This window comes from Kogia breviceps, chromosome 1 (assembly GCF_026419965.1).
Source record: "Kogia breviceps isolate mKogBre1 chromosome 1, mKogBre1 haplotype 1, whole genome shotgun sequence".
In the NCBI taxonomy this organism is placed as follows: domain Eukaryota; kingdom Metazoa; phylum Chordata; class Mammalia; order Artiodactyla; family Physeteridae; genus Kogia; species Kogia breviceps.
In genome coordinates, this window is record NC_081310.1 from 42,070,311 (window position 1) to 42,083,848 (window position 13,538).

Consider the following 13,538-nt stretch of genomic DNA (forward strand, 5'->3'; position numbering starts at 1 on the left):
TGAAATAACGTTATGTCCTACCTTTCAATGTTAGGACATTTGGAAATTTTTTTTGGTCAAAGCTGCTTATGTAAGTGAATAATCATTTGTATGGCATCCTGAGTTCTTCAGGAGGAAAGCTCCACAGAAACATATTATAAGCACTTTTTTGTAAATAATACTCCTCTTGCTCTTCTGAGAACAGGCAAATCCACTTTTCAACTTTTTCTCTCTCGCTATTCTGGCATATTTTACATCTTTTTTTTTCTCTTGGCAGCTTGACAACTATAGAATTTCTTTATCGTCAAAGAGCATTCGGGGCTTCCCTGGTGGTGCAGTGGTTAAGAATCCACCTACCAGTGCAGGGGACATGGGTTCAAGCCCTGGTCTGGGAAGAGCCCACATGCCGTGGAGCAACTAAGCCCGCGAGCCACAACTCCTGAGCCCACGTGCCATAACTACCGAAGCCCGTGCACCTAGAACCCGTGCTCCACAACAAGAGAAGCCACCACAATGAGAAGCCTGCACAGAAGCCCCTGTTCACTGCTATTAGAGAAAGCCCGCGCGCAGCAACAAAGTCACCCAAAGCAGCCAAAAATTTAAAAATAAAATAAGTTTTTAAAAACTAGCGTTCAACCAGGTGTGGGCACCAAAACCTCCCTGTCTTTTTTTTTCTCCTCCTCGTTTCTCTTCCAAAACTGTTACAACCCCACCCTCTGTCTTGTCCTAAATTTTGTATGTTTGTTCAGAGAAACTTAGAATGTTTTTATGATCATCTTTGTCATACCTCATCTCCTTTAATACTCCGAAGAAAAACAAATTCCCTCAGTAAGTAGAGCATTCAAACTCATTAAAATGAGCATGGTACCCTCTCAAGCCACAGAATGAAAAAACACCACTATAGAAGACCCTACACCTGCACTGTTCAATACTATAAACCCTAGGCCAATGTGGCTAGTGCAACTGATGAACTGAATTTTATATTTTATTTCATTCAACTCTAAAAACTGAAACAACATAAAATCCTTTTACTGAAACCCAGCTTGATTGTGTCATATTTTTGAGGTTTGAATGGTTAGCATCCAAACTGATGCTGTAGTTGTAAAATACATAGCAGATTTCAAAGACTTAGCATCAAAAAGAGATTGTAAAATATCTCATTAATGTTTTTAAGAATGATTACATGTTGAAATGATAAAATTTTGAATATATTGGGTTAAATAAAATTATTAATATTAATTTAACCTGTTTCTTTTTACGTATGTGGCTCTAATTATATTTCTGTTGGACAACACTGCCCTAGGGATAATAAAGGGATAGAGAGGTGTGGAGATATAAATATGTATGAGCATATTGTGAGCAATTAACAAATGTCCTTGATTGGTGAAGAGGGAGAGCAAAGGAAAGATAAAGTGAAAGGGAAGTGAAACATGAAACACTTACATGGTTGTAGAGGTGAGGAGAAAATCAAAGAAAAATGTAAAAAACAGAGCTAATTGGCCAGAAGAAAGTTCTTTCTAGAACTGACAAGTAGCCACAAAGTTAGAGAAGCCCGATTCTACATGTCTGAATGTGATAACACATAAATTATCACAATATTATTTTAAAATACAAACATGCACACAAATTTCAGAGAGAAAGCCTGCTCACTTGGACAGCCTCATTCTCAGGCGTTCTTAGGTGCATTGATTCTTTTCAATTCTGGAGTCCACCTGGAATTGCAGGACCATTTGTTTTCAGTGTGCCATTTTCCTGCACAAAAACCTTCAAGTGGTTCCCCATGACCTTTATGGCAAAAATCCAACCCTCTGGCCTGGTCTTCAGAGTACTACATACATTGTTAAAGACAAACAGCCTGGAATGGAATGGGGGAACAGAGCCTGGCTTCTTACCAGCTGTGCATGGGCAGATTTGCCGGTGGTCCTTGTCTTGAAAAATTGGGCAGTTGGACTAAATCAGTGGTCCTCAGAAGATGGCTGCATATTAGAATCACCTGGGGAGCCTTAAATATCGAGTCTCCCAGACCTCACCCCAGATGACTCAAATCAGAATCTCTGGTGTTCCACCCAGGCAGTGGATTTTTTAAAGCTCTGTAGGTGATTATAATGTGCAGCCACGTTTCAGAACCAGTGGCCTAGCTGATTGTTTTAGGATCATTTCAGGTACAGAATTCTATGATTCAATGAATCTAGGCAAGTCTTTCCAACCTTTCTACTATCCTGAGCAACATAAATGCGCCACCTCTTCCTCAGCTGGACAGGTCTAATCAAAAGTATATGTCTCATCTGCTGCTTCCTCAACAAATTGCACTCTCCCCTCCTGCCCAAGCGCTGCACCACCATTTCCTCCAGGAAGCCTCCAATGGCCACTGGTATTTAAAATGTGTTCACCTGGGCACACACACTCTCATAACCTAACATTCATTTGTTACTTAAAACCACAATACCACTTGTTATCTTATGATACCCTTATGTTTTTGTTTTGTATTTTATTTACTCACATGTTAGTTATTTAACTTTGATGTGGACGTATTTATTTCCCAATAACAATATAAAGTGCTGAGAGATGCTCCATTACACTTTTTTGCATCCTGTTTCCACTACACCCAGAACCCTGAGTATGGCTATGTACATATCAAGGGATCAATAACTATTTGATAAACCAATTAATGGGTTCCCAAAATTTGAGGCTAACATATCTGAACACAGCCAACTAGAAGGGGGAGAAAAGTGTACTTGACAAATTATTCTAGTGGCAACAACCAAACTATCACCACAAATGCATTTTATCTTACCCTGGCTCATAATTATTCATGACCCTAAGCTCTACCATTTCCCTATAAAAGCTGTTTTCCACATAAAATAAGGGGTGTTTGGTTTTGATAGACGGTTTGCTTTTGTTGCCATGCTATTTACAAATATGTGATACTATTACTGAGAGAGTAGTTGCTTGCCTACTCTGTTCTAATTAAACATTACTGGTTATGATGTACTGAAAACCCTACTGGCTATCAGCACCTCATTTAGGGACAAGCGATATCTCTTTCAGCCAATAAGAAAGTCTTGCCTCATCTCCCCACTCCCCTTCTAATTGCTGTAGCTAATGGAACAAATTCTAATTCATCAAGTCCGTTTTAGATCAACACAGCTGATCTAAATTTCAGCATGAATGCTCATTCAGTTTGAAAACCCCAAATCACTAACCCATCTCACATTCATTTTGACTAAGCAAATTCTGAGTAAGTATTTATACAGACACCTCCTCCAGAGTAAAAGGAAGCTTCAGATCTGCTGTCTAACCAGGAGCTAGTGTGTGGATTAGCAGATTTATGTTTATAAGGCAGTCTGAGCTCTTTTGAGGAAAAATGATTGTAAAATAGGCAGCACTCTCATATCCATCCCCTGAACCATTATCACTTATAAATGTCTCTGAGTTCAGCTCCTTTCTTACTGAGATAATTCCTTTTGGCATTCCCGGAAAATACCAAAAAGATCATTGTGAAAAAAACAAGTGTTCTTTAAAAGTCAAGTAAGTCTAGACATCATTCCTTAGGAGAATTGGTCAAGGAAGAAAAAATAGATTTAAAATGTTTTTTGTGGCATTGCCCTTTTAAGAAGCGTTAACATTTTGGTTCCCAGTCTTTTCGTCCCCTTTCCTAGTAGGCTGATGCAATGCTTAGGAAGTTTCAGAATCACGTGGGGGACCCTGCCTGAGGTCAGAGTCCTGAGGAGCCCTTTCTCAGTGTGGGTCATTTTCTGTTTGATTTTGAATTTGTCCACGCTGTGATGCAGTAAGTGCGTGTCGCCGTGGGTGTTCTGATTAGTGTGCCTGGATAGAATTGTTTTCCAGTGTGTCAGTGGGTGCTGGCCCGGGGTGGGGGGATCTGCTTAGTCATTTTGGCCGCAGTGGTTTGAATAAATGCTGTGGTCCCACTGGATGGCAGAGCCCCTGATGTCTTTTTTGTTGTGATGGGATTTATGTTTGTTTGGGGTTTTTTTGCTTGTTTGTTTGTTTGTTTTGTTTGTTTGTTTTGAGGCTTGTAAATGATTTTAAAACTACTTTGGTTCTTGGGCCAATATTATGTTTATGTGTTTCCAGTTGGCTAGAAGAATTAGTGTTTTTTTAAACATTAGTTTATGTGTTTGTGCCTGAGGAGGAAAGAAAGTCCCTTATACCCCCCCTCCGCGCCCCCCCCGGCCCCGCCCCGTCCCGTCCCTACCCGCACCCACCCTTCCCCCGCTTTGGGAGAGTTAAATAGCATGAAGGAAAGGGTATGGCTTTGTTCTTTTTTTCTTTCTTTTTTTTTTTTTTTCCGTGAGATCTAACTAGACTGGAAGGGTTTGACAAACAATTAACAATCCTTCCCACTCAGCTGCTGTTACCCAAAATAGCATCTCCTTGGCTGCCAGTGTAGATGGGAGCCTTCAGGGGAGGAAGACACAAAGGTGCCCTCTTTAGGAAGCCTGAATCTCTGTGAGATCTTGAAGGCAGAGGGGGAAGCCCAGGGGATTAAATTAGCAGGCAACCCAGGCTCCACCTGGAAGGGAAATAGATAATAGGCTTTAAAGACAGGAAACAGCTTGTGCTCCAAAATAATAATTTTCGAAAGCAACACATGATGGATGCTGGGAAGGTTTTCTCCCCACCGCACACCCCCAGTTCATAATTTTGAAACAAAATCTCCGTTTAAGATGCGACTCAGTGAGTCAAGTCTTCTGGTATTCCTGTAATTCTGCTCCCACCTCGCCCCCGTGTTGGGAAAGACTGTTCCAGCCAGGTTTTTTCTAAACCTGACTCTCAGTTACAGAAATTGCTCAACAGCAGGTCTGGAGAGATCTGATTAGGGCTGGTGTTGCTATTTTTTTTTTCTTTTTTTCTTCTCTGCCTTGTCCTCTTTCTTTTTTTCTCTTTTCCTTTTTCTGCTCTCTCAGCCTGCCATCTTTACCTCTTCCTCTTGCTTTTTTTTTTCCTGAAAGACGGCATCTCACACTCCCACATGTCAATTTGTTCTGCCAGCCAGGGCTCTCTGGGGTCCTGAAATGTTTCCTGTCATGAGAGGGGATGTGGATGGGAAGAAAAGGCACACGATGCATTAAACAAAGGGAACAGACCAGCGACCTGACTTGGAGAAGGTCGGGAGCCTGAAGGCAAAGGAGGGAGGTAGGGAAACAGAAGGACCAAATATGCCCCCAAAGGATTAAAAGATTATACATATCAAATTGGATTCTAGGTTTTGCTGTTTTTAAATTTCCTTGAAAATATACGCAAAGGGAATTAAAGCAGCTATCAAAAACAGAAACCTGTTCCATGAATTAACTCACAATGAACCTCAGCTGCTAGAAACCATGGGCTTGGTTCCTTTTGCATTGAGTACATGCTTCCACTCTAGCAATAACATTCTGGCTCATGGTCTGATCATACAACCATGTCCCTCTGGACTGGGACTTCCCTGAGGGCAGCAGACAGGTGTACATCCTTAGTGCCTAGCACAGCACTTGGTCCAAAGGAGACAACAGAATGTTGGAAGTGTTGGGGTGAGTGGATAGATGGATGGATGGGAGAATACATAGTAGAGGAAGACACTTAGAATCCTCATAAATTATCTCTTTTTCTCCTGATATTTTAGAAAAGGGAATATACAATTGGCAAACTCTTCTAACAGATAAACAAAATAGAGAAGTGATATGATTAACTTTGATGTTCCAACAAGAGTTTTTCCTCACATATCCTCTTCAGCACCTAGCACTGTACATGGCATGCACGGGGTTAACGCTCAGCACATGTTTGTTGGATTAATGATTTAGAAAGGAGAAAAACAGTTATCCTCCCTTGAGGGAAAGGTTTCCCGGAAAGAGAATGGAGGAGCAGTATATAGCGCCACAAATGTAAAGTGTTTTCTGACATTATCTTTCCCAACTTTGACTTTGTGAAACATCTTAAAGAAGAAAAATACCTCATGAAGAGAACGGATATTTTGGAGACCAGGGAAGGGCTTTCAGAGTAAAGAGAGTAATGGGTGTGTGTGTGTATGTGCTGTACTATTTCCAAAGGACCCTCCCACAAAGTCATCTGTGGCTGACTCAAATGTTAGACGTTAGGATCCAGAGATGCTTTCATTCTTTTTATTTTGGCAAGGACTCTGCAAAGGGAGGTTAATTAGAGAGCAAGGTTGGTGGCAGAATAGCAGTCAGAATACTTGCAGCCCGGAGAGCATGACTTCTGCCCTGACCCAAATTGGGGTGGGAGAAAGGCTGTGTGAATCCATGAAGGACCGCTGTGATGCTAAACAAGTACATGTTTATGCTGATATATAACCAATATTTGGTAAAACAACAAGGTAACTCAACCTGGGATTTATCACTCATCTAGCTTTAGGTCATTCCTTTTCAATTCCTCTCCCACTCCCCAAGTCCTGCAAAAAACAACAAAAAGCATAGGAGAGCTGAAATTTACATAGGCCAGGAGCTTTACCAAGCTCTGAACACAGAATATGCCTGGGAGGTTTTAGAAAGGGCAGTGTTAACCCTGAGCAAAGCTGTGTTACTACCTCATTAGCACATTAATTCTACTGACTATTCTCTGCAGTCCCGTATCACTTAATGTCCTGGGCATTTCTGGAGGTGGTTTTACAATATCAAGTTGTTTTGACTAGAATTTCAAACTAAGACTACTGGCTCGAAAACCCTCGTTTATGAACACTGTAGATTAAGAAAAGATAAGGGAGTAAGTATGTGCCTGAAATACTGAGCCTGGTTCTTTCTTCTCTGCTCAGAAAAGCTGTGGTTGGCCTGGGCATCGTCATGGTTCCTGGCCTCTCCTGTGAGCACACAGTGACCGGTGAGCAGCGTTCCAACCCACCAGCTGTGCGGGAAATGGTCCCCAGGACCAGTGAAGGATTTGACGTCCCCACCTCCATATCCACACACCCACCACCACTCTCTCCCTATGGAGCAGAATGGGCACACTTAAGATATCACATTCACCCCAGAGTCTTCTCCAGTCCTCCAAGTTGAAGTTCATTCCCCCATGGATTTTTCATGTCACTTATTTTTTGCATGTATTTTCTAGAATTTTCCACATACATGCCTTTCTTTCTACTTGATTATAAAATGGTTCAAGATAGGGATCTTTTTTCAACCTCTGTCTCTCCAGTAGAAACCAGCCTACTGTCTTGTATCTAATAGGTACCCCATAAACATCTGTTGCTCTGAATTTTTGAGAGAGAGCAGGGGATAGTGGAGAGAACACTGGATGAGGAATTAGATTCTCCCGGGGTTCTGCCACTAGCCAGTCAGGTGACCCTGAGTAAGCTGTGGGACTTCATGGTTCACAAGATCCTAATCTGTGAAATGACAAGGTTCATCTAAGGTCCCTTCGAGCTCCAACACACTAGAAAAAGAGGAACGAAAAAGACTTTGCGTAGCCCAATTTTATTTGCCACGTTAGTGGCAGTGGAGAAATATTTCCAGGAAAAAGGAGCTGAGATGTGTCCTAAATGCTTTCAGAGTTGATTAAAATCTCTGCAGTTTGGGCTCTCAACCAACAAAATATAAGAGGACAGAAACAGCCATCACAACATTCTAGTTAACTCTTGAAAAAAAAACTATTTGATGTCATTTATCCAATGAAGATGCTCTGTCCACTTGTACTGGGCCCCAGACTGGGACCTGGGAACACCTGGATGAGTTTGGCCCCATCCAGACCCAACATCACAGAATATACTCTCTTTGTTGAAATCTCCTTCCTTGGCTTCTGGGATGTCACCATGTAGCATTCTGAGCTGATCAAAAAAGTCATTAGGGATAAAGTGAACAGAGGATGTGTTTAATGTATTCTTTTTATTTGTTCATTCAACAGCTATTTTTTGAACACTGCTATGTTCCAGCTACTGTCCTGGGTGCTAGAGATACCTCAGTGAACAACACAGACACATGCGGTGCCCTAGCACGCTTCAGGGGCAGATGCTGCTTCATTAAGGGTCGGATGATAGCTGGAGCTCTTCCACTCATTCCCATCTTTCTGTACCTTATCCTCTTCTACAACTAATAGAAGACAAAGTAGCTCAAGCCTCTTTCTCTGACACCGTGAGCCTCGGTCCTCAGTGCTCCCCTTGACACCCCCCGCCCTTCATCACAGAAGAATTACCTTTGCCCTCTTGGATCCCACCTTTGTCCTTGCACGTAGTCCTGTTGTAGGACTGATCATGATGAACTTATATTGTATTCTTACCTGTCTGTCTCCCCTACAAGGAGGTGAGCTGCATCACACCTAACCACACATGTGGAACAAGTCCATGAGGAACTGCCCCTAAGGAACTATGCAGTTAACTGAAGTTCAGTCATTAGGTTGACAGGTACAGTCATAATGGAAAGCATTAGTCACACCCCTTAGGTCACTAAGAGCCCCAGAAAACAGGTGATGTACCAGACTCAAGGTACAGCTGTGAACAAGTAGAAAACGGCCGCTGCAAGGGAACCAGCTTGATAACCTGAAAATCCGAATAGCTGAAGTATAATCAGTCTTAAGAGGTAGCCCTCCTGCCCCTGCAAAAAAAGGCTTAACATCCAAATCATCTTGAGCTGCTCACCAACAAGTGATGAGCATTTTTGGTCACATAGGTCGATGACGCTTACCTTACCTTAGGTGGGGACACCTTCAAATTGTAAAAGACGGTAGCAGGATCCCGGCACCAAATACCTTATGCTTTTTCTTCTACAGGGTTTTAAAAGAGTAGAAATGCTCCCAACGCTCCCCAAACAAATTATTTTAATATTACAATATGAAATTACCAAACTCTAATAAGACAGCTTTTTCAGATTATTCCATTGTTAACAGGTCCCCTTAAATATCTTAGTTTATAATCTGATTGCAAATGAAATGGGGTTTTTCTAAAAAGGAGTTTGGGGGTAGCTGTGATAACAGGCACAGATCACTTTAACAAGCTAGAACTATCAGACTGTTCTATTATTTGACCAATCTCTATGTGGAACTAGTCTCATATAAGCCAGATAATTACAAGTATCATAAAAGAAATGAGTCGCTGCATTGTCCTTCAGTTAAAAGAAATATTTTATTTGTAAATAATTAGAGATTCACAGGAAGGTGCAAAGATAGTACAGAGAGGTCCCAGGTACCCTTCACCAAGTTTCTTCCATGGTTACAGTTTACATAATTATGGTACAATATCGAAACCAAGAAACTGACACTGATACAATATGTGCCTATAGTTCTATGCAATTTTTTAGTCCCCTAATATATAGATAGATATACTTTAAAATTTTATTTTATTTATTTACTTTTTATACAGCAGGTTCTTACTAGTTACCTATTTTATACATATTAGTGTATATATGTCAATCCCCATCTCCCAGTTCACCCCACCCCCACCCCGCCGCTGCTTGCCCCCTTGGTGTCCGTACGTTAGTTCTCTACATCTGTGTCTCTATTTCTGCCCTGCAAATCAGTTCATCTGTACCATTTTTCTAAATTCCACATATACGTGTCAATATACGATATTTGTTTTTCTCTTTCTGACTTCACTCTGTATGACAGTCTCTAGGTCCATCCACATCTCTACAAATGACCCAATTTTGTTCCTTTTTATGGCTGAGTAATATTCCATCGTATATATGTACCACATCTTCTTTAACCATTCGGCTGTCAGTGGGCATTTAGCTTGCTTCCGTGACCCAGCTATTGTAAATAGTGCTGCAATGAACATTAGGGTGCATGTGCCTTTTTGAATTATGGTTTTCTCTGGGTATATGCCCAGGAGTGGGATTGCTGGGTCATATGGTAATTCTATTTTTAGTTTTTTAAGGAACCTCCATACTGTTCTCCATAGTGGCTGTATCAGTTTACATTCCCACCAACAGTGCAAGAGGGTTCCCTTTTCCCCACACCCTCTCCAGCATTTGTTGTTTGTAGATTTTCTGATGATGCCCATTCTAACCAGTGTGAGGTGATACCTTATTGTAGTTTTGATTTGCATTTCTCTAATAATTAGTGCTGTTGAGCAGCTTTTCATGTGCCTCTTGGCCATCTGTATGTCTTCTTTGGAGAGATGTCTATTTAGGTCTTCTTTCCATTTTTTGATTAGTTTGTTTGTTGTTTTAATATTGAGCTGCATGAGTTCTGTGTCATTTTATCACATGTGTAGATTTGTGTGACCACCACTGCAATCACGACACAGGTCTATCATCTCTCACATGCTACCCCTTTATAATCACACCTAGCCTTTTCTCAGCAACCATCCCTAACCTTGGCAACTACTAATCTGTTTTCCATCTCTAAAAATTTTGTCATTTTGAGAGTGTTATAGAAATGGAATTATGTAGTATGTGACCTTTTGAAATTGGCTTTTTTCAACCAGCATAATGAACTTGAGATTCATCCAAATTGTTGCATGTGTAAATAGTTTATTCTCTTTTATTGCTGAGTAATATCCCATAGCATGGGTGTACCATTGTTTTATGAAGGGACATTTTGGTTGTTTTCCATTTCTAGCTATTACAAATAAAGCTGCTATAAGCAATGTGTACAGATTTATATATATATATAAGTTGTCGTTTCTCTGGAGTAAATTATCAGGAGTATAATTTCTGGATAACTATATACTTAGTTTTTAAAGAAATGGCCAAACTATTTTCCAGAATGCTTTTAGCATTCTGTGTTCCTGCAAACAATGGATGAGTGATCTAGTTTCTCTGCATCCTTGCCAGCATTTGGTGTTGTCACTACTTTTTATTTTAGCTGTTCTTATAGGTATGTAGTGATATCTGTGGTCTTAATTTGCATTTCCCTAATGACTAGTGACATTGTTATAAATATATGAAGTTTGTAATTAGTTTTAGATTTTCCTTTGGCAAATTATTTAAATCTCTCTGAGCCTCAATTTTCTCATCTGTAAAATGAGAGACTTTAACTATATAACCCCTAAATGACCTCCCAGTTCGAAGATTCTGTGTATCACTGGATCCACGTTGGGTGAGTTTGTTTGCAAGGTGAGGAGCTTTTTTAATTTTCCCTTTGTGCCTCAGCTATTGCCATCTGCCAACAATTGCAAAAGAATGAATCTTATCCATGGGCTTCACTGACATTTCCATGAAATGTGTGACAGCTCCCTATGTGTTTCATTTGGCCCTATTCATCATTTAAGTCACATCATCAAAGCCTGAGCAAAAAGATCCAGCCTTTCACAATTTATAAGGGACTTTATTAGTTTCTGATTCATTGTAAAGTTGTTTTTATTCATTTGTTCCCGAGGTTCACTATGGAACATAGTTTAGTGTAGATGATACATTATAATTTCCATCAAGCATCGACTGAGTGCCTACTGTGTGCAGATAGGGTGATGTACTGGAAAGAGCACAGCTGTATATGGAGAAGGACGTGGGTTTGAATCATGACTCTGCCATTTATGAACTGTGACCATGTCAAGAAATAGAATTTATCTGAACTTCAGCGAAATGGGAATACCTGTTGCTGCAGCTATGAGGAATTAGAGATAATACATGTAAAGTGCCCAGTTCATAGTAAGCACTCCATAAATGGTAGCTATGATTATGCAGGACATGGGGAATAGTCCCTGGAGAAAACCTACAAGAAGAGATACAGCACATGGCACGCCCTGCGCCATGTGCTTTCACACACTCATATCTCCTTTAACTTACACGTCAGCACTGGGAAACAGGTACTTACCTGTTTTTACAAAACGGAGGCTAAGAAGTTAAATAACTTAAGATCACCTTGATACCAAGCGAAGGAGGTAGAATTCAAATTGTGTCCCTAAGTGGTGTCCAGTCTAGCCAGACAGATAAGCTGTGTGGAAACAGATAAATTCCAGCACAGAGTAGCTGGTGTCCATTGTGGGGCAGAGCCAAAGAGCATTGAGGGGTTGAGAGACGGAGTTAATTCTGAGGACTGGCCAGCTGGGAAGGCAAAAGGAAACGAGAGGATTAGAGCTTACTCTGTCTCACTGGACATCTCTGAGTTCCTAGATGTCACCATCACAACTGCCTGTTGGCCCTGGAAGCCCAGCCCAGCTGCTGCGGGGAGGGGAGCAGCCCTGGGTTTTACCAGTCCCCCCCTTTCTCCCTTCTCCCCTTCATTAATGCAATATTTATATGCAGGCTTTCCTGTCTCCATTAGACTCTAAAGTTTTATCCAACTTGTGCTGTTCAGCATTTTCACACAAGGTCACTGTCAGAATTGTATTTCCTCTATTAACATGAAGCCCAGGGTCTATTTTACAGAAATACATTCCAGATTACCTTCCCCAGAATCATTCTGTATTATGTGAGCTTGACTTGCTGACAAGCACAGGTCTGGGCCATCTCTGCACTTGCTAATTTTCAAAATGTCATTGGGCACTATTGCCTGTATAGTCTGGCTCGTGGTAGGTATTACAGAAATTCATTTAGTTAATATGTACATGTATTGAGTACCTGCTATGTGCCAGGCACTGGAGTCTCAGGCCTCATGGAACATACGTTCTATGAATGGCTGATTAACTAATGAAAGACATAAGAATTTAACTTGAATATCACTGTCTGTGTCAGATTATTAGTGAGAAACTGGAGTAAATAAACTCTGTGGCTTTAATGAAAGTATAGTGTCTACAGTGCCGCACAGGGAAACGACTAATTCATGTGGCAGAGGCCAATCCTTGAAAATGTCATCATTGGGCTGAAAGACATAAGAATTTAACTTGAATATCACTGTCTGTGTCAGATTATTAGTGAGAAACTGGAGTAAATAAACTCTGTGGCTTTAATGAAAGTATAGTGTCTACAGTGCCACACAGGGAAACGACTAATTCATGTGGCAGAGGCCAGTCCTTGAAAATGTCATCATTGGGCCTATAAACATGTCATCTTGTAGAATGATCGCAGGTCTATGAAGCTGGGCAATTTACAAATCTTTGAAATTTGATCGCAGTTTCAGTTGCAAAGGCCTAAATTGGGTTAGAGCAGCTTGCCTTTCGTCCTCAACTCTCCTTGATCCTCAGGGATCAATGACTAATTCAGTTTTTTTAAAGTCAGGTGGCAGGCAGCCCAAGTTCTCAGCCTCTGAGGGTTATATCTGGTTTGGCAACTTCCTGTGGTACATCATACAGGGCCCATGTATCTGTAGCTGTTATGTAATACGCAGAGTATATGCGTTGGGATCTTTTAAGTACATCAAGGGGTTGTATTTCAGCAGATGATGGGACTCCAAATGCTTTACTTTTTATTTTTCCAGATTTTCCTGGAATTGCCACCTTTTAGAGTTTGTGTCTTTTCCGGGTATTCCCAGAATTCTCTGCTAAGGCTACTGTCATGTTGCTTTAAAAAAAAATAGGGAGCTTTTACTCAGTTCAGCTAACAAATTCACCTTAGAATCCACACTGATTCTTCAAAAAGGGAAAAACGCAAAGACTGCTTTAGCCTGGGGTTAAATGTCTCATTTTTCCCTTGGTTTCACTTCCTTTTCCATTCTAGTAGCCTCCCATTTCGTTCTGGAGCCTCCTGTTCCCTGAATTCCTTTTCCATTTAAGAAACTATTTTCTCAGAAAACAA

General features: G+C 40.9%; 1 long non-coding RNA gene across 1 annotated transcript; it reads left to right on the forward strand.

Annotated features, from left to right (window-relative positions):
- Positions 1-3,666: 3,666 nt before the first annotated feature.
- LOC131759756 (uncharacterized) lies at positions 3,667-10,526 on the forward strand. Its single transcript, XR_009336548.2, has 3 exons — positions 3,667-3,769; positions 6,752-6,816; positions 7,837-10,526. It is a non-coding gene; the product is annotated as an uncharacterized lncRNA (long non-coding RNA).
- The last annotated feature ends 3,012 nt before the right edge of the window (positions 10,527-13,538 follow it).